A 20,723-nucleotide genomic window follows, 5' to 3' on the forward strand; every position below is an offset into this window, starting at 1 on the left:
TCGTCATTCACGGGATGATCTTCCTTTAGCGTGGAGTGTTAGGTTTCAAAAAGTGGGTTTCAACTTGGATTGCTGATTATTGAAGTTGAGATTGGAACTTTGGATTTTGCCTCAGGTTGTCTTCTTTTTTTTGTTGTTGTTATCCCTTAAAGTTCAGCGATAATAGGTGACTCTCTTAAGGTAAGCAAGTTTCAGATGGCGTTGAAGGTTTTCAGGATAACTAAGGGCCGGCAGAATACCCTTTGTGGCTTGGAGAAGGTGGAGTTGGAAGAGTATGGAAAGTAATTGGAATTTTGAGTTGAGTTACATTTATCATGGTTCTGTGTTTCTCATTTCATAGGTTTTGGTGTAGTTTGATCTTCCTCTGATGAATCTAGTTTTTTCGATCAAGTTCGGGTTGATTGGGCGAGAGTTGGAGCTCAAAAAGGGATTTGTAGGAGTTTTTAGAGTTTGAAGTGAATTTGAGGCTTTTCCTCTCATCTTGAGTTTTGTGGTAGCATTGTTCGACTAGAGAGGGTACTCGAGGGCCTGGCGGAGCATGCAGGACTGATACCCTCGTCATTTTGTGCCTTCGGGTTGTAAATATCCCTGTACTTTTGCAAATGAAAGTCCTTTTTAGTAGTGGATGTTGTAATGACCCTCCAGGTCATTTTCTTTGATTTCTGATCTTTTCAGCATTTAGAGCTAACATGTAGCAACCCCAAGTCATTAATGACTTGCTAGCCCTAATAGTTTGGTCGCCTGGTCATTTATTTGGGTTTTTTGCCCATTTTCCTACTTAGGAGCTCGTAGAGTTTGAATTGTTGTTTTTAGTCAAAAATCCAGGAAAATAACCTCAAAATAGAATTTTGATGGTTCCATAGGCTCCGGAATGACGCTAATAGCATGGTCGGCATGAGTATCGAGCCTTTTAGTGCGAGTTTAGGGTCATTTGGTGCTTTAGCCTTTAAAATTTGGCCTAAAATTGACTTTGATCAACATTCTTATTAAATGAGCTCGGATTGAAGTTCTATTAGTGCGGTTAGCTCTGGCATATTGAGTTTGTTCTAGAAAGAAACCTTTTCGTATGGTTCTCGAGGCTTTCGATCTCATTTTGAGCCTCCTTGTGGATTTTGGCTAATAATAATGCTTGGGTGTGAAATCTACTTTTTATCGAGACAACCTCGGATGGAAATTTTTGAGTGTGCCATTGAGTTCGGAATATAGAATTTGGGAGGTAGCATAGTTTGTTTGTGCGCTAGGGTTCCAAAGAAATTCTGAGCACCCCGTTAGAGACTTAAGCATTTTTAAATATCCTTTAAACCAGCTTTACCTGGTTCCTTCGCTAAAGCCACCCTTGGATGCTAAAATGACAAGGGTGTCGCTAAAGTGACCATGGCCCCCTGGGTAGATATCGCTAAAGCGACAGGGCCCGCCTCTTTTGAGGTGGCCGCTTACGCGACCTTCAAGATCGCTTTTGCGACGTCTGTGCGATTAGTTCATACTCGATTTTCAATTTATTCTCCAAGTTCAAACTAGTATTTCTCTCTCATTTTAAGTCCGAATTTGGTGATTCGAAGTCCTATTTATGGTGATCTTGGATACGATGTGGAGTATTCAGAGAGCTTCAGAAAGCATCGTATTGAGGTAATTTTGTGCCCAAAGGGCTGCCATCTTCCTTTATAAATGGTGAACGATATTGCATGGACTGATTCTGTATTTTTGAGCATCGAATTGTGTTTTATTTTGAAACATAAGTTTATATTTATATTTGTGTCTTTAAAATTCTTGTACTCCTATTTTGATTTAGATGCTCGACTACTGAATGATGTCAGGTCTTAGGGTGATTTCTTGTATTTTATTTCAGTTGTTCTTTTTCTTCTCATTACTATTTACATTCTGCTTTACTTATTCATCTTCCGCATAATAGCCTGTTTCCTCTACTTTCGGGCTAAGGGTTAAGGGTTAGGCTTACCTGGTGGTGTGTGTTAGCAGGTGCCATCATGCCCTGAGAAATCGGGTCACGACACAAATATTTTTTCAAAAATGTTTTTTAAAAGAAATCATTTGCAAAGGAGCAATACAATTCAAGTGTACCATCTTCATTCTTGTTTTAAGGAAAAGATGCAGATGGAAAAGGAAATAAAGTTCATCATTCCTCCTCTCTTTTTCCAATCTGTATTGGGAGAAAATGGCATATACACATGAATGCATGCGGGGTTGACACATGACATCAGATGAAGCTTAAAGATGATGTGGCCTAAGAGATCAAACAAGAAATATACATAAAGATTTTATTGATCGAATATTCGAATCAGAGACTAGTTGTTTAACTTAATCCCATATCATTACCGAATTTACCAGATGGTTATTATTAGGAAATGTGTCAAATATATATGTATGAAATCTTGCAAATACGTGAAACATTTTCATTGTACATTATACTTTAAGGATCGAGTGGAGTTTTCCTATTACTTGACATATTACCTTTGGTGCCTATAAATAGCAATTTTTATTTACTTGTAAAGGGATGGATTCTTGGCAATACTAAAGCAATATACTGATGTTCTTGTGCTACATGCTTTTTATTATTTCCATATTCTTTACTAAGTCTTAGCTCTCAAACACGTACATCAAACCATCTATAAATTCGTAACCAATTTGTGGGAGGACTATTGGTGGAATGGGATGAAAAAGGATATTGCAGAATTTATGGCTAATTATCCAAATTGCCAACAAGTTAAGGTTGAGCATTAGAAACCAGGAGGTATGACTCAAGATATTAGTACTCCTACTTGAAAGTTGAAATATTTGAATATAGACTTCATCACAGGTTTGACTTGCACGTGTCAACAATATGATTCCATTTGGGTGGTGGTGGACCGAATGACTAAGGCAACAAATTTCCTCCCCGTTAAGACTTTTTATTCAGCTGAGCATTATGCTAGACTTTACATTCGAGATTTAGTTAGATTGCATGGGTTCCCATTATCCATTATCTTAGATAGGGGTACTGTCACGACCCAAGCTAGGCCCTAGGTGCGTCACAGTGATTAGAATCCCGAAGAAATCTAACCAAGCCTCTTAGCATATCATTCATGAGAATACATAAGTTAAGTAAAGCAGTAAAGCTAAGACATAGAAGTGGAAATAAAGTCTCAACAAGAATAGTCTCAAACTCAAAATGAAATGAAAACATAGACTCCATGACATCCAACATTCCTCTACTATTCTAGATAGGGTCACAAGACAGGCTCCTAGATCACCCAATATAAATGATGAAAAGTCATAAGAACATAAGGAAAAGTAAATTGTCACATCTGGACTCACCACAAGTGAAAATGGTAATAATCTCTAGCCACAAATAGGAGAATGAACATGATCTTTGGACCTTACATTCTGATATAATGTAGGCAAAAGTATGCATTAGTACATGGAATGCACTAAGTATGTGAGAAGTATGCATGAATAATGAAAATAGGACATAATCAAAATGAACATGATGGATGACCAAGAACTTAAAACATGAATAAAACCTTGAAAACATTTTAACATCATAATCATGTGATCAATGCATCAAATACATCATCAAGATAACTTTATACCTTTTCATAAACTTTGGTGTGGGATATGACCTTTAACCGACGTACAAAACCATGTGAGCTATAACATGGAATCTGATGTAACTCCCACGTCGAGAAGGGGGAGGCTACTTTGCCAAAGTGGACTCCATGAGAACATCATAATTATGAGCTATATGTAGATCCACTAGCTAGGCCATATTGACATCATAAACCTACACAGACAACGTAGTTAGGGAGTAAAAATTGCTACAAGGGGTTTTCATGTAAAATTTTTGTGTCCATATTGACATCATAAACCTACTTTGCCAAAGTGTAATACCATATTATCATTGTAAGATCCTTCTATCCCGTGGTTTTTTCTCTCTATCTATTTGAGGGGTTTTCATGTAAAATTCTTGTGTCCAATTTATTTTTATTATTTATTATCATATCAAACTTTAGCTGTAGTGTTTCCTCCCCCCAATACTTATAAACTACTCGGAGCTCCCCATGGTTTAGTATGGCTACTAGAATAAAACCCACCTTAAAGTCCTCTCGATGCTTAGTCAATATCCTAACGAAAGTCATAAATCATAGTCATTAACATCATTAGGAAAGACAATAAAAGATATCAATCCTCATCAAAAAATAATCATAAGAATAGCTCATTAACATAATTGATTTATAAGAATCAATGAGTTGGTGAAAATGTCCTTTCACCTCTTTAACATAATTGTGTGAGAATTACCTTTCACACTATAAATACTTTCTTAAAACATCCTTGAAACATCATTCACAACCTTTCAAGAGTCATTCATAAGCCTTGATAATCAGTCATAAACATTCATTCAAATCCTTTATAATTCATGATCATAATTCATTTAAAACATACTTGAAAACATCATATGACATGGGTCATTGAAATTTAACTTGAAATCATGAAATGTATTGTGAATTATGCACAATTTGATCAATAATCATAGGATAAATCATAAATAAGAAGACCCAATATAAATTCATGAAACTAGGGCTTTTTAGAAGAAGAATTCAAAGAGAGAATTTGAAAAGAACCTTGGACTCCATGGGTAAAAGGACTCATGAATGAATTCCCACATAACTTAAGCCTTAGAATCCCTAAATTATGATGAATTATAGTCATGAACTTGATTTTTCTTGGAATTTGCTTGAGAAAGAAAAAAAATCCTTAAGAGAGAATGTTAGAGAGAAGATTTTGAGATTTGGGTGTGAGGTTGAGAATCAGAGAGTTATGAGGTCTTAGGATAGTTAATAGGATAGAATAAAAACTCAAAACCATCCACATTCATTAATGACTTAATAGGAAAAAAGATCAAAATACCCCTAACTTAACTGAAATGGGCACCTGCACGGAAGGTCCACCACGGTCCGAAAGCTCAGTATGGCCCGTGGTGGTGTTCATGGTGAGGAGGTGTAAGACCTCGAAAGTTGAAAAGTTGAAATGAAAGAAAAGTCCAAGAAAAAGGACTGTCCTAAAGTTTATGACTTGTCCTAAGAGTCGTGGGGATTTCTATGGTTCGTAGGAGCGGCTAGTAGGAATGAGATTAGAAAATTGACTAAGTTTGGAATAGAGTTTATGAATCAAGTTGACGAATGGTAATAATGGTAACGACTCGTAGAGTGAGTCATAGAATGAATGTATTAGTTTGGTAAAATAATGAGCCTCAATACTTTTTGAACGACTCAACAGGACGAGTAGTAGGATGAGTTATGAGTCATAGAATGGACTCGTAGGATTGGGTCCTGAGTTCTGACCTTTGGCTAAGTGAAGAGGGAAATTAATGAGTCATTTGTAAGACTCGTAGGAGAGTCGATGACTCATAAAGATGAATCGAAGGGACTAAGTTTCATTCCAATATCCTATGATTTTGGATCACTACTTATTGACGACTCATATTGACGACCCTAGACCAAATGACGAGTCGTAGAAGTCATCCGTAGTATCGTAAAGAGTGATTCTTAATTGTTAATAGATGTTAAGTCCAATTATTAAGTGTGAGAATATATTTGGAGAGGTCACAAGAATCCTCTAGCACAAAATCGAGTTGAAAGCTTCCTTACCGATTGAGTTTTGGTGAAAGATTTTACTTGGGTCAAATTTAAATGATCATATCTCCTAGAATATAATGAATTAGGTATTTCATAACCTATCAAATTAATTTTTTTTGAGTCATCTTTCCAACTCCACCAATTTTGTCTCATTTTGAGTTTGGAGTAAAAAGTTATGACCGTTTTACTTAAGACTGCCAAATCAAAAATATTACGACCTTGTGTTACTACCCGTGGAAACAAGTTATGAACTGTAGAAATATTTACGACCATAAACATGATTTGTAAACAAAGATTAGAGGATCATGTTTTTGGCTTTTTCCAAGGGTTGACAGGACGAATTAGGTCTACGACCCATAAATATTTTAACGACCCATAAAGAGTGATTCGTAGGGTCTTCCAATGAGATTTTATGAAAGGTTGTTTGGTATTTTTCCTATAATTTCCTCAATGTATTTGGACATTTTTTGGGACTAGATTCTAAACTATTGACTACCCTAAGTATTTCTAAACTCTCATTCTCTTATTAACTCTCAAAAATCACAAGTGTTCTCTCCCGAGGGCTCCTCTCAAAGGTCTTCTCCCACACTCAAGCTAGGGTCTCAAGATCAACAAGGTTTCACTTCAATTTCTTAGTGGATTCAATCAGGGTATGTAAAAATTGATCTATGGGTTCCTTTCACCCATGGAGTCCCAAGATTTTCCTCAAAATCTCCTTAGATTTTATTGGTTTCTAACCCTAGTTTGATGAATTGCATTGGGTTATTTTAATTTTATTTTTAATTATTATCAGTGATCATTATAAGAATGATTCTACATTGCATGATTTAAAGTTGGATTATGAATGCCCATGCATAATACTATTTTCAAATGGTGATTCTTATGAATTAGGATTAGTTTCAATGGGGTTTTCAATGAAGGCTTTATAAATTATGTTTTAGACTTATGAAATATTGGTGAAGATTATAAATGATGATTTCAATGATTTTGTATAAATTTTCTTCATTGGTAATTAGGGTTATGCTATGGATTATTGGTACATCCAATTATGCTTCAAATTGATGTCATCTTCATGAAATATGTATGGATTGATATAAAGTATATGATCATGCATGTTTTTAAGTCTATCTCATGATTTCCAAGTCAATTGATCATGTATTCAAGTTTACAACATATTTTCAAGCATAAGTTATGACCATGGATTTCAAGTGATTTCAATGAAAGCTTTACAAATGATTTTCAAGGCTTATGAATGACTCATGAAAAGTTATGACTGATGATTCAAAGATGTTTTAAGCAAGTTAATGATATGGTGATTTAAGGAACTAAAGATGTTTATGAACAAAGATGTGTGATGATTAAAGGTCTACACTCACATTACATGAGATAAAGTTAAGGAGCTATTATATGATTATGTTCTTATGAAGAGTGGACAGGTAGTAGATATGGCTCCTCCCACATGATATTTGAGTTTATGTCTTATGGTTTGTCTATTCTGTTGAGAGTTTACATAGTACCGAAAGGACCTTGAGATAGGCATTCTCTCCCGTAGTAAAGGCAAGAGACCCATAATAAGATTCCATGGATCACTCGTAGAAGAGGCTTGATTTCTTTGAGGGTCACCCATAGAAGAGGCTCGATCCTTCATGTAGCTTAGTGGATCCACTTAGGCATATAAGAGTCTACCTTGGAAAGTAGTCTCCCTCTTTCCTCCAATGTATGGGTAAATATTGGAACTCCATATTATAGCTCACATGATTTATGTCAGTTAACGATCACTCTCACAAAAGGTATAAGGTCCCTCTTTAAAGGTTTAAGGTATTTCTTATTATGTCTAATATGTTTCTCATAGCGTAAAGTATTTTTTTCTCACTCATGGTTTTAATGAGTCTCAACACGACTTAAGTTCCTTACTACTTCTTATGAACTTGCAAGCTCTTTTATGATTCCTCATAATAACTCATGACTATTCATGCATTGTACAAGCTCTTTTCATAAGGTTGCATTATGGTTTTAAATGACATTAGCCTTACTCTTGATTCACTATCACGATAAATGGTTTACTTATTATGTGTTCTAGACTTGATCATACATCATTGGTTTTGTGCCATGTATTGTATTTCTGACATACTTAGTATATTCAAAATACTAATGCATACTTTTGTGCCTATATTGTGTTAAAATGTAGGGCTCGGCGATCACCCTACACACTCTCGTGTCTAGATAGAAGACGTGTTCACTTGATTTGGTAAGTACTCATCCTTCGGGGACTCCTATCGAGCTTATTTCTTCCCTTGCTACTTTTAGACTATGTTGCTATTTTGAGATGATCTTTTCTTTTTTGGGGAGCTAGTGGCTTGTTCTATGGCCCCATATATGTTAGTATGATAGAGGCATGTTTAGACAAGGAATTAATTTAGTCTGTTTGGGCATATTACTTGAGGTTATTCTTCTGCTTTTGTTATTATGTTTCTTTACCTTACGTATGCGACGTATGCTAAAATGGATTAATTGGGGTCCCTCTCATCCCGATCGTTGTGTCGTGGCTTGGCCCTAGTTTGAATCGCGACAAGAGGGCTTGGGCTGGGTTAGAGGGGTGACTCTCACGGGGTACACCACGGCTCGTCGTGCCCACTACAGATCATGGTCCCCATTGTTTTCCTCACCCTACTCAAGAGTCTTGGGGGGTTGAGTTCATAGAGGGGATTATAGTTCGTGGGGTCTACTACGAGCCGTGAACCCCTTCGTGAACCTTTACTGAACTTTCCAATTTTCAGGAATAGACCACGTTTCCCCTTCTCAGCCCATGTTCCTCTTCACTGCTCGTGAAGGGCTCCATAAAGTCCACCTAGTGCCAAAACAACTGCAATTTCTTATGGAACTTTCCTTAAACCCCATTTCTTGACTTTCCGACCTCCGAAGTCTTACAGGTACTCAGTTCACCTCTCGGTTTTGAAGATCATTTCAGAATGATGTTGGCACTCAAGTTAAGCTTAGTTCAACTTTTCATTCACAAATAGATGGTAAGGCCAAACGGACTATTGAAACTTTGAAGGATATGTTAAGAGCTTGTGTGATCGACTTTAAAAAAAATTGGGATGATCATTTGTATTTGATTGAGATCATGATGGCTATATTTACGACACTCTATGGAAGGAGGTGTAGGTCTCTGTTACGACCCGACCTAGGGCATAGTCATAACACGACGATTGAAACTCCGAAGGACTCCAACCAAGCCTCTTGTACATATCATAAGCATTCATAAGGTAAAGTAACAAGCGGAAACATCATAAGAGAGTCTAAACCTTGAATAGTAAATAAAGAATGTCACATGACAATATAGACTCGAAACATTTGTCCAACTATATGCCTCTACTCATGAATATGGTAAGGGGCTAAGACATGTCCCTACATCACCCTCAATATGAAACATAAAAAAAGTCTTTGGAAATAGTAACTAACTCAACAACTAGTTCCCGATAAATGAGGACTCACCACAACACCGCTGAATAGGGAAGCTTAACTAGCCATGTAGATGGGTATGATCTTCAACCTCAACCCCTACATTATGAGACAATGTAGGCAAAAGTATGCATTAGTACGTTGGAATGTACTAAGTATGAGGGCGTGACATGCAAGTAAATCATCGAATGCAAAGGTCAAGTAAAACACATGATAAGATGGAATAAGCAAAGTCATGAGAAAATCATTTGACCAAAGAATTTTAAAAGAATAACTTCAAATTCATAACATACTTAAGAGATCATATATATGTGGGATAAGAACCATAACCGATAATAAGACCATGCGAGCTATAACATGGAATCTCGTTGTCTTCCCATATAATGAAGAAAAGGGGAATTTACTTGTCAAGGTAGACTTTACCCCACTAAGCGGGTCATGCATATGCTATATGTATGGATCCAATAGATAGGCCATGAAGGCAACCTACGGTGTCACGTAGTTATGAGACAAGAGACTTTATATAAGGACCTCATATTTTGAGCTTCCACCTCAAGTCCATATTCGGTGCTAAGTCAAATCCCACGAAATACATACATGGCATAAAAATCATAATTTCATATATCATAGTCATTATCATAGGTTTGAAATCATGGAGTAGCTCATTTTCATAACATAAGTGCAATGTGGGCATTGTCCTTCCACATTAAAAATCATACATACATAGACATAATTCGTACTTAGAATTTCTTGATCATAGCTTATACTTGAAATTAGGGCAAAACATGAATGAATGATCAATTGACTTGAAAATCATGAAATTAACTTGAAAACATGCATGATCATAAATTTTATATCAGCCCATACATAATTTATATAGATAATACCATTAGGAAGTATAATTGAAAATACTCATAATTTACATCATGAACCCTAGAGATTAAAATAGAAGAATTCATGAAAAACACTCCTCAATTTAATGCAATAACCATCAATTTATATCAAAATAGACTCCTGATCATACTTTAAATCATAATTCATGCAATAGGAATAGAGATCATAAAACTCATAAAATACCATACTTTAATTTGATAGAAAACCTTGAGAAATTGATTGGGCTTCATGGATGAAAAGATCCATGAATCAATACCCACATACCTTAAGTGAAAACACCAAACAATTCGGAAGAACTTGAGAGTTTTGATGGAGAGCTTGAGTGAATTTACTTGAAGTCTTCAATGGAGACCTTGAGAGTCTTTTGTAGAGAGAGAAATATTTGAGTAGGTGAGTTGTAGAAGAATGAATAGAATTAGAGGTTTAGGTCAATTTATAGAGTTGGATTACGTCCTAAAAACGTCTAGGTTCATTTGCTAATAATTTGGGAAAAGTCTAAAATGCCCTTACTAAAAATTCAACTCGGCCAGAAAACCCTTGCCAAGTCCGCGATGCAGACCTGTCACGGACCTTTCTATTTTGTGTAGTTTCTTCGAAAATCTATCTTTCGATATACGGGTCCTAAAAATCCACTGAGACTATTTTTCCGCAGGTTTTGACTCCCTGATCGATATTCCGAACTTGGATTCGCAAAAAAGATTAAGGATAATGCATTACATGAGCGGCCTATTTCCAGGGCATTCTTAAGGCACTTATGAGCATTTTGAGGAGTGTTATAGTCTCTTATAAGATGATTTGAGGTTGGTGAAATGACTTTGATAAGGCCCGAGTCAGTTCATATGGATATGGATAAAGTTTGAATTATTATAGAAAGGTTGAAAACATCTCAAAGTAGCCAGGAATATTATGCAAATGTGAGGAGAAGAGAGCCTGAATTTGATGTTGATGATTGGGTTTATTTGAAAATCTCACCTATGAAGGGGTGATGAGATTTGGTAAGAAATGAAAGCTCAGTCCCTGTAATATTGGTCCGAATCTGATCGTAAGGCGATTTGACAAGGTGGCCTATGAGTTAGATTTTCTTGTAGAGTTGGAACCAGTGCACCTATTATTTCATGTGTCCTTATTGAAGAAGTGCATTGGTGATCCGACTTCAATTGTGTCTTTAGAGAGTGTTTGTGTGAAAGAAAGTCTCTCTTCAAAGAGGTCCAGTTTAGATTCTTAACCGTCAGGCTCGTAAGTTGAGAAATAAAAAAGTCACTTTGATGAAATTCCTTTGGAGGAATCAGTTAGTTAAGGGAGCTATTTAGGAAACCGAAGCAGATATGATGGCCAAGTATCCCCATTTATTTCCTTCGAGTTCAGTCTCAAAGTGAGGTAATAGTTCCTCCATAGTAATCTTTCATTTTCATGTCTCACGGTTTTCTCATGTCTCGGTATGCATGCATGTCCATAAAATTAGTTCAGTATTCATGTTTTAGTTCAGAGTCAGTCACTCCATCAGTTTTCAGTGATTAGCCTTTCAGTTTTGAGATTGCGGATCTTTCATGCATGTTCATGAAATCAATTCAGTATTCATCTTTTAGTTCGGAGTCAGTCACTCAATCAGTTTTTAGTGTTTAGCCTTTTAGTTTTGAGAGTACAGATCTTTTCCTTATCTTTTCATCCTATTTAGACTCCATACGAGGATGTATGTTCCCAAAGGAAAGATACTGTAACACCTCAAAAGTTTCTAACTTAGATCAAACCAGAAGAAGTTTAGAAAAATCTGAAGTCTGCAGATTTTTAGAAATTATGGGTCATAACTAAGGGTCGTAAACGGTGTTATACCCTATTTTAACCGGGTCAATATAATGTACAACATATTAGTGATTCCTAAATTGATTAACTACTTTAAGCAGTCTCCACCTAATTATTAGGGTGAATTAGGGCACCTAAAATTGATTAAAGTTAACTCCATTTTAAGGTCTTACTAAACATGATATTCTAGGTAAGGGTTCAATTAATCCTAACAGAAAGGGGTGAGGCATCCTTTAAGATCTATTAAAAATGGTTAACCGACCGAACGTAAATAATTAATTAGGCTAAGTAATAACTGATGTAAAACTCATGTATAAATGCTAAATGTCAAGTAATTAAAATAACGTTCTTGGAAATTGTTTTATGAAATCCTTCTTGTTGAAAATAATCTGCAATTAAAATGATTTTGAAAACATATGCTTTACTCTTGGTTGAAAAAGGGTACAGACATGAAGACCCGTTTATATTCAAAGAAAGATTAGATTTGTTTAAATAAAATAAAAGTTGTTTTGCATATAAATTCATTTTTTTGTAAAAGAACATTTAACCAAACTTTAATGTTATAGAGAAAAACTTGCCAAAAGTGTATATAATTGCTTATTCAAATCCCTTTACACGTAAAAAAATATCCCAACTAAGTTGTCTATTACTAGCTGAAGCAAACCAATAAATGATGCCTGGCTATGAATAAATAACACCAGTATTGACAACAAATTGCAAAAAAACATAGATATAAAGTTAGTCATACGAGAAAATATGTGCAAGAAAGTAAGAAAAGTCGTTCTCGACTTTCATGGAGTAGTAGCTATGTTCTGCAATAGGCCACTTAGGCAAGGTAAGAGAGTAGACGAGTAGATGACATGTGGACTCCGAACATGTAGATGGGTAAATGATATGCAGACTTTGCAAGCAAAGATGCTTAGTCTCAAAGTGAAGTGACACTCTTCGGCTCTGATGTGCATGTAAAAAAAATAGAAAAAAGAGAAGCAGTTAGCGAGGATAATCTGATTCTTGACATTGTCTAAAATAAGATAATAGTTAATCAAAAATTATATCATCCTTGAGAACACCTTAGATTCTCATCTAAATAAAACTAGATACTTCATGTATTTGGCACAAACTAAATATACACAAAATATGCTCTATAAATAAATCTCTAAAGACAATATAACAGAGAAAATAGGACTATTGTTTCACTGTTATTATATCAAATCACAGTTTAAGTGTAATGACCTTGAGGGTTATTTTAAAAATTTGCGCAAAATTACAATTTTATCCCTATCATTAGTGCCCCTGAGTATTATTTATTTAGTTCGTATGTGCATGTAAAAAAATAGAAAAAAGAGAAGCAGTTAGCGAGGATAATCTGATTCTTGACATTGTCTAAAATAAGATAATAGTTAATCAAAAATTATATCATCCTTGAGAACACCTTAAATTCTCATCTAAATAAAACTAGATACTTCATGTATTTGGCACAAACTAAATATACACAAAATATGCTCTATAAATAAATCTCTAAAGACAATATAACAGAGAAAATAGGATTATTGTTTCACTGTTATTATATCATATCACAGTTTAGGTGTAATGCCCTTGAGGGTTATTTTTAAAAATTTGCATAAAATTACTATTTTACCCCTATCATTAGTGTCCCTGAGTATTATTTGTTTAGTTCGTGTGGTTGAATGTGTTAAAGTCTTTATAGATAGTGAAATGGGCATATTCTTGAGTTCTATAGAGCTAAGAGGTGAAACAGTGGTTTTTGGTACCAAATGGAGCTACGAGTCTCGGAATGGAATTCCGTCAACTCCAGAATAGAGAATTTGGTCTAGGAAAGTTATCGGAAACTGATTTGGGATTGATATGTGAATTTGAGGCCTTGAGTTGAAACGTGAAGTTTTAAATAAGTTGGTTTGACTTCGATCAACATTTTGAGATTCGAGCATCGAATGAGATTTCTGTCACTTCCGTTGCATCCGGAATGTCAAGTTTGCTCTAGTTGAGCATTGACTTAGAGCCCCGGGACCTTAATCGTAGTTTTGAGTCTTTAGGCCAAAAGTTGAGTTTTAGGCCTATAGGGGGTCCGAGAGGGTATTATGGTCAACACGACTTCTTTTCGAAAATCTGAAAATTTCATTAAGTCCGGAATGTCGAATTTAGTGTAGTAACATATTCGGTCTATTTGTATTGGACTCCGAATGATTTTCTAGGGTCCAACCGAGAGCATTTTTAGACTTAGCAATCTGCTGTGTTCTAGTTTCTGGTGTTGTACTCTCTCTTCATCACGATAGCAACGTGGGGTTGTGCGATCACTATGTATAGGTTTCGTGGGCTTCGCGATTGCAAGGGTGAGCTTCGCGATCGCGAAGGGTTTCCTTTTCTAGTGTTCTTCGCGATCACAATGTGTCTACACCATCGCGATAGTGGTGCTCTCGTATGCTTCGCGATCGCAAGTCATTAAATGTCGCGATCGCGATGAGTAATTAAGGGTCCCTGAACAGTAACTTCAGGAAAAAGGTCTAATTTCTTCATTTCCACCATTTTCAAACTCTTGAAGCTTGTGGGAGGCGATTTTGACGAAGTTTTTAGAGAAAATCCTTTGGGGTAAGTTCCTTTTTCAGTTCTAATTCATTTTCTATCAGTTTTACATTCCTAAATCGTTGAAAAGTCTAGATATTAATTGAGATTTTGGGGGTTTTGTTCTTGAATTTTTAAATACGATTTTGATTGATTTCTTCCTTGTTTCTTGGCTTATTTTTATGGGGTTTTCACCCACATACTCTCTTCAATGAGTAGAACATGTTTTTGAAAAAAAATTCCAGATTTGATCCTTTTCGAAATCAAACATTTTTTGGACTATTTTACCCCCGGTTCTGAATCCTTGCAATATGGGTGTCATTGGACTCCTTGTGATTTGTATGTTTCATCCTTGATAGTGGGTTGTCGATTCAGGCATTGAATTCAAGGGTTGATCATAGGTAGGAGTGTTCGATTGCGGTTTTGGCAATTGAGGTAGGTTTGGTCATCCTTCTTTAAGACTGGATGAGGTAATTAGTCATTCATATGTTATAGACTTTGGGATGGGGTTGTAGTATGAGTTGAGAATGTTATATATATTGTAATATCCATGTGGGGGCTTATTTATTAATGTGTTGATGTGCGAGGGCTTATTACATAGCCCATGTGGGGCCCTTATTTGTTATCTTATTTGCTTTGAGGGCATGTGATTCATGATTTGCCTATGAGAGAGGCTTGAGGATATTATTTGACTTGTGATGCCCACCTGAGGGGTTGAGTTGGGGGTTTTGAGCATGTTTGAGTATTGAAATATTGTTGAGAAAGGGGTGAGCACTTAAATTGAAATATTTTCTTCTCATTGCTATTTATTGAGGGTAAATATCATGTGTAGGTTAAATTTTAAGAACTTTGAAACTTGTACTACATGTTGAGTTGAATATTGCTTCCATGTCATATGTGTTTTTATGCATTCATTCTCATTCATCATATCATGAAACATGGAAAATTGGAAAATATAGAAATTCTTTTTGAGAAAGAAAATGAAACACCTTTAAACCTTTGTATCTTGAGTCTCCGACTGAGATAGTTTTACGACAGGGTAGAGGATACATTGTGATCCCTTGATCACAAGGAGGTGGCAATGATGATAAAATATTGTGATTGAGGTATATGGTCTGCGAGATCCCCATGGGTCCTGCTTGGTAGCACAGCTCAGCAAGTGTATACGACAGGCTATGCAACAGTCTTGATTCCACCATACCACCACATCATTATATTGCATTGCATCGCATTGCATTGATATATGCACTACTTGACTTATTTGGTTAATTGTGATTATGAGTTGTTATTATGAGTTTAATTTATTCGTGCCATTATATATAAATTGGCGGCACTCATGCCGGAGTGGAACTTTTCTGTGTGCAGGTGGAAGCGTTCCTTAGTTTATTTCATAGATTTGATTAATTTCTTGTACTTAGTCGGCTAAAACCTACTGAGTACATGTGGAATGTATTCACCCCTACTTCTGTGTCCCTCTTTGATGCAGATACTAGTCAAGGTACCTCACGTGGCAGCTGATATACTAGCGGATTCTGTATTCTCAGATTAGTGGTGAGGTATCGAGATTCGGATCGTCACTAGTCTATCTTTATTTTCTCAGTCTTTTGTATCATTCAGAGACTTATATTGTATCTTCAAACTCGAAACTTGTATTAGGTTCTCTTTATACTTATGACACCAGGTTTTGGGATAATTTCATTGTTGTCCGTTTGTTGTGTTTAATTGTGGCCTGACTTTTCTTTGGGAGTCTCGTATGGTTTTACTTTTAGGCTTACATATTGGGATATAATTTAGGATGTGTGTCATCGTGACCTCGATTTTGGATCGTGACATTAATATCATGAGTTGAGCATGTGCTAGTAAGTACTGTTTCTCTACATACTAGCATATCTAATTCCAAACCAAAGTAGTCAATTTATCATTAATTTTTAGACAAAAAATTAGTAGGGGTCATCCAATTCAAGTTTTAAATCCAGCAGAACATAGATTTGTATATGATAACTCCATCTATATGATTACAATCAGATTTTCAACAATCTAAGAAGATATTATCATATTATAGCAGTACCCAAACTCTATTAATATATTGGAACTAGTTTTTCGACATGTGCATTGCATGTGTATATCAAATCATGCAGTACGAAAATATATATCACATAAAATTAGTAAAAATTATACTAAGAACTTTCACACTCAATCAAAGCAACCCACTAATATATTTATCACATAAATTAGTAAAAACTTTACATGCTTTTAATATCTTATTGTTGTGACTACGCTAATAAAAAATGAGTAGTCTAACATCTTGTTGCATAACCCAATTTATATGTCAAGTACATTTTATACACCTTTTCGTTCCCTTGTTGTATTTTGATAGAAACTCATCACTAATCTTACACCTTCTCTAAGATGCAAGGATAAAAATATATTAAATGAGAGTAAGCTTGAGAAATTAATTAGTAACAATAATCAATATAATGTAGAGTTTGTACACTCATAGTTAATCCTCTGAGTAAGTTTATATAACTTGACGATTTTTATTTTATTATCTTAAATAAATAATTGCAAAAATTTAAGACTTTTTTATTACGCTAAGCAAAAAAAACAATTAAGGAAAATCACAATGTTTGGATGGGTATCAAATAGCAATCCTCTAAAATAAATAATTAAAAATATAAAAATGCAAGTCTTACATCAATCTTTTTATCCCACGAGAAGTCTTTGAGAATCTTGAAATAAAATAGTATGTAATTGAAATTGATATATTAAACTATAGAGTGCGCTAGGCATCATTCGGTTACACCAAATCATCCATGTCTAGAAGAGCTCCCTTATATTTGCATGCTAATAGTGTGGAAACCATCCTAACAATCTGAAACTTCTTTCTAATTAGTTTAGTTTGCTTCAAAAAAATCTATCTATCTATCAAATTAACAGGTAGACATAGTATTTCTTTGCTATGATTAAACCTGTGGGGTAATCCCTATTTTTACTTGTCCGTTATTCCATAAATACTTTTTTATATTTATTTGTCAATTAGTTATTCTTTAAATCATTTTCAAGACCTAATACTAATTATCAATTAATAGGGTAGTGTGGTCAAATAGACATGTCAATTAATATTTTCTTAAAGTGTGCCAAATTCAAATGTGACAAGTAAAAATAAATTGAGGGAGTACCTTTTATTTAGAATATGCAAACAATTAATTAAACTATTAAATGTTAATTTCGTGTCTTCTGTTGCTTGAATTGCCAGTAAAAGCTGAAGCGCTTGAATCACCCAACTTATTAGTATTGATCCATCATCTCATTGATATCAAATAGTTGAAATGCCATATAATCTAAAATTTACAACTATGAACCTGGATATCAAAAAATAGTTTTTAGTTTAATCAAAAGAAATCTAATTATTGTTAAAATCTAAATCAAGAACTTACTTTGATTAAACATGTGCATAATAAAAACATTATTAAAAAATCATAAGAAGCTACATAGTTATTTTTAAAAAATTTAATTTTCTTTAACCTCGAAAGATAGCAAGTAGTATGATCAGAAATACATGGGTTTAAAACACCATTGACAAAATTAGTCAAGTTCACAACATTTTTTTATAACAAACATAATTTAAATTATAGAATCTTGAACTTACAACTTCAAGAATTTGATTCCACTTTAAACAGTTGTCGATGATGGTCATATTCCATTAAAAGATATTTTCTTCAAGTGAACTTTGATTGCTAGCAATTTTAAAGTGTACATGGAAGAATGCCGATAGAAAAATATAGGGATACTTACTGAACACATGCATGTATAAAAAAAATATAGGTATGCTAAGCAGTGGACATTAGCAAAATTTTTCCAGAAGCATAATCTCCAATAAATCTGATTTTCTACCCAAATGGTCAACAACAACTCGTGAATATATATATTCATTCGTACAATTCTAGTAATCAAGTATATATAATAGTAATAGAAAAAGAGTTGAGAAACTATGACGACTATTTGAAGCAGGTAAAAAGAAGTACCATAGACGAAATATTTCATGGAGTGATTTAGACAAGGAATAGGAAAAAAATCCTGGCAAACAAAAAAACTAACCCGAAACTTTTTAGTGTATCCCGAGGTGATGGATAAAGTGAAAAGATGCTTTGATTTGTTGGAAATAGTACTCCAATACTATTACAGTGGTAGTTGAAAATGGGAATGAGATGTTTGATGTTTGTGACTTTTGTGAGGAGAGAAATATGAAGCATGGCACTGTATATTTTGTTTCACAATTGGCTTGGTTTTCTCTAGATACTAAACAACACAACATTTATGAAGGGTTACTTCTTTTCGTAATTGGAGGTTTTATTTTTTATTAGATATTAATTAACTAAATAGTATAATTAATAGGAAGGGTATTTAAGTAATTTAATATTCAAATTAGAAAGTTCATACTTTAAGATGGTATAAATATAACTACAAATAAAGAAATACCTAACTCATGTTTTTCTAACACAACCGCAGAGGTTTAATATAGCTGGTCAAAAATAGAGAATGATCAAATTTTTCTTTGTAGTGCAGTGAACTAGAAATATCATCGCCTCAGATCTACTTCATCAAGAACAGATTTCAAACCAAAGTAAACTTGAATATCCCTGTTATGGTCACAAGCCAACAAAATAAGAATGAAGACTTAAAAGGATATAGAAGTTTAGAGTAGTAGTTAAGGATGAAAGTGTAGTATGCTATAAGATATCGAGAGTTAAGATTTTTGTGGTGCTTCTTGTGTGTATCCAAACCCTATTTGGACTAAAGATTTAGAGTAGTAATAATAGGCGAAAATTAGGACTTCTTGAGCGGGAATTTGAGCTCGCGGATTTGAATTTTTGGTCAAAGAACGTTTGAAATTTGAATGTTTGATGTGAGTTGGATCTTCACGTGATTGAGATGACCATAGAACAAAAATAGAGCGGACAACCTCTGCCTATGGTTGATGAAATTGTTGCTTATCCGAAAATAGAAGAAGGAGAAAGAGGAACGAAGAAGATACCACTGAAAAAATTTAGGTTTTGGGGTTAAGATATTTTATTTGAAATGTGTTAGGTTGAAGCATGGACTAGTTTGGTTGGCTGCCCGTTTGGGCTGATATATTTTGTCCTTTGGGATTCATTTAGGCCCAAATTTGATGACTTCTTCCTCCTTTAAATTATTTTTTTGAGCTTCTAATTTAATAACTAGCGCAATATATATTATATAAAGACGATTAACAATTATATAAAACATAAAGTACTTATAATTAGTTTAGTAGGTATGAAACTTAAAATAATGTCACGACAATCAATTTTAAGAAAGTTGCTAGTAAAGTAATTGTACTATTGATGATAATACACTAATAGTTTTAAGAATAGTAAACTATAATAAAATAGTAGTAGTAAATAAAAATTAGAGTAATAGTAACAATAATAGATAATTATGGTAATAATAGTAATAAATGAAGAATAATAGTAAAACATAAAGTATTCGACTTACTAATAATTTGGAAGCTCGAGAAAATAAATTAAAAGAAAGGAGGGACAAAATTCAGTGTCAACAAATGGAACTACGACTCGTGGAATGGGTCCGTAGATGAGACTTCAGAAATCAGGGTTTATGAACCAAGATCTACTAGTCAAGTTTACAGATAATAGAATGATTTACAAATCGTAGACTTGGCTGTAGATCAAGGTTCAGAAACTTAGAAATTTGATTTGAACATGATGAGTGAGATTTATGGATCGTGGTTGATTTTACGGGTTATAGATGGCCTCGTAAACCAAACTTTTGAAAACACAGAAACTAAGAGAATTTCCTGCATGTTTAGAGCATCGTTTATGAACCGTAGATTGATCTATGGACCATAGATACATATAATAGATCCATCTTCGGGACCCCATCCCAACTCATTCTACAAAGCATATCTACGACTCATAGCTTGAACTACGGTCCTTAGAGAGGGTCTCATAGATTAAACCTCAGAGATTGTATATTTCAGTATAATCCATCTCTAATCAAACAAGAAGGGTCGTACTTTGAATTATGAACCGTAATTGTCTCGTGGTTTAATGTCATGCCTCGCGTCTACACCCTAAGCGAGGTCGGCACTCAGAAACCATTGTTGGTTCCTAAGCAGACCCTTGGCCTGACTGACTCACTAAGCGGAAGACTTTAACTCGTAAAAATACTCAGATGGGCTGAAAATTATGCATACTTAATACTCGAGTTTAAATCATAAAACTCAAATATACTATAATATAAAATACATAACTCAATGTTTTCAAAACATACTCAAATGAATAAACTGAACAATGTCAAAATGGTCTATGAAACCTCTAAGAC

Source organism: Solanum dulcamara, chromosome 12 (genome assembly GCF_947179165.1).
Source record: "Solanum dulcamara chromosome 12, daSolDulc1.2, whole genome shotgun sequence".
NCBI lineage: Eukaryota > Viridiplantae > Streptophyta > Magnoliopsida > Solanales > Solanaceae > Solanum > Solanum dulcamara.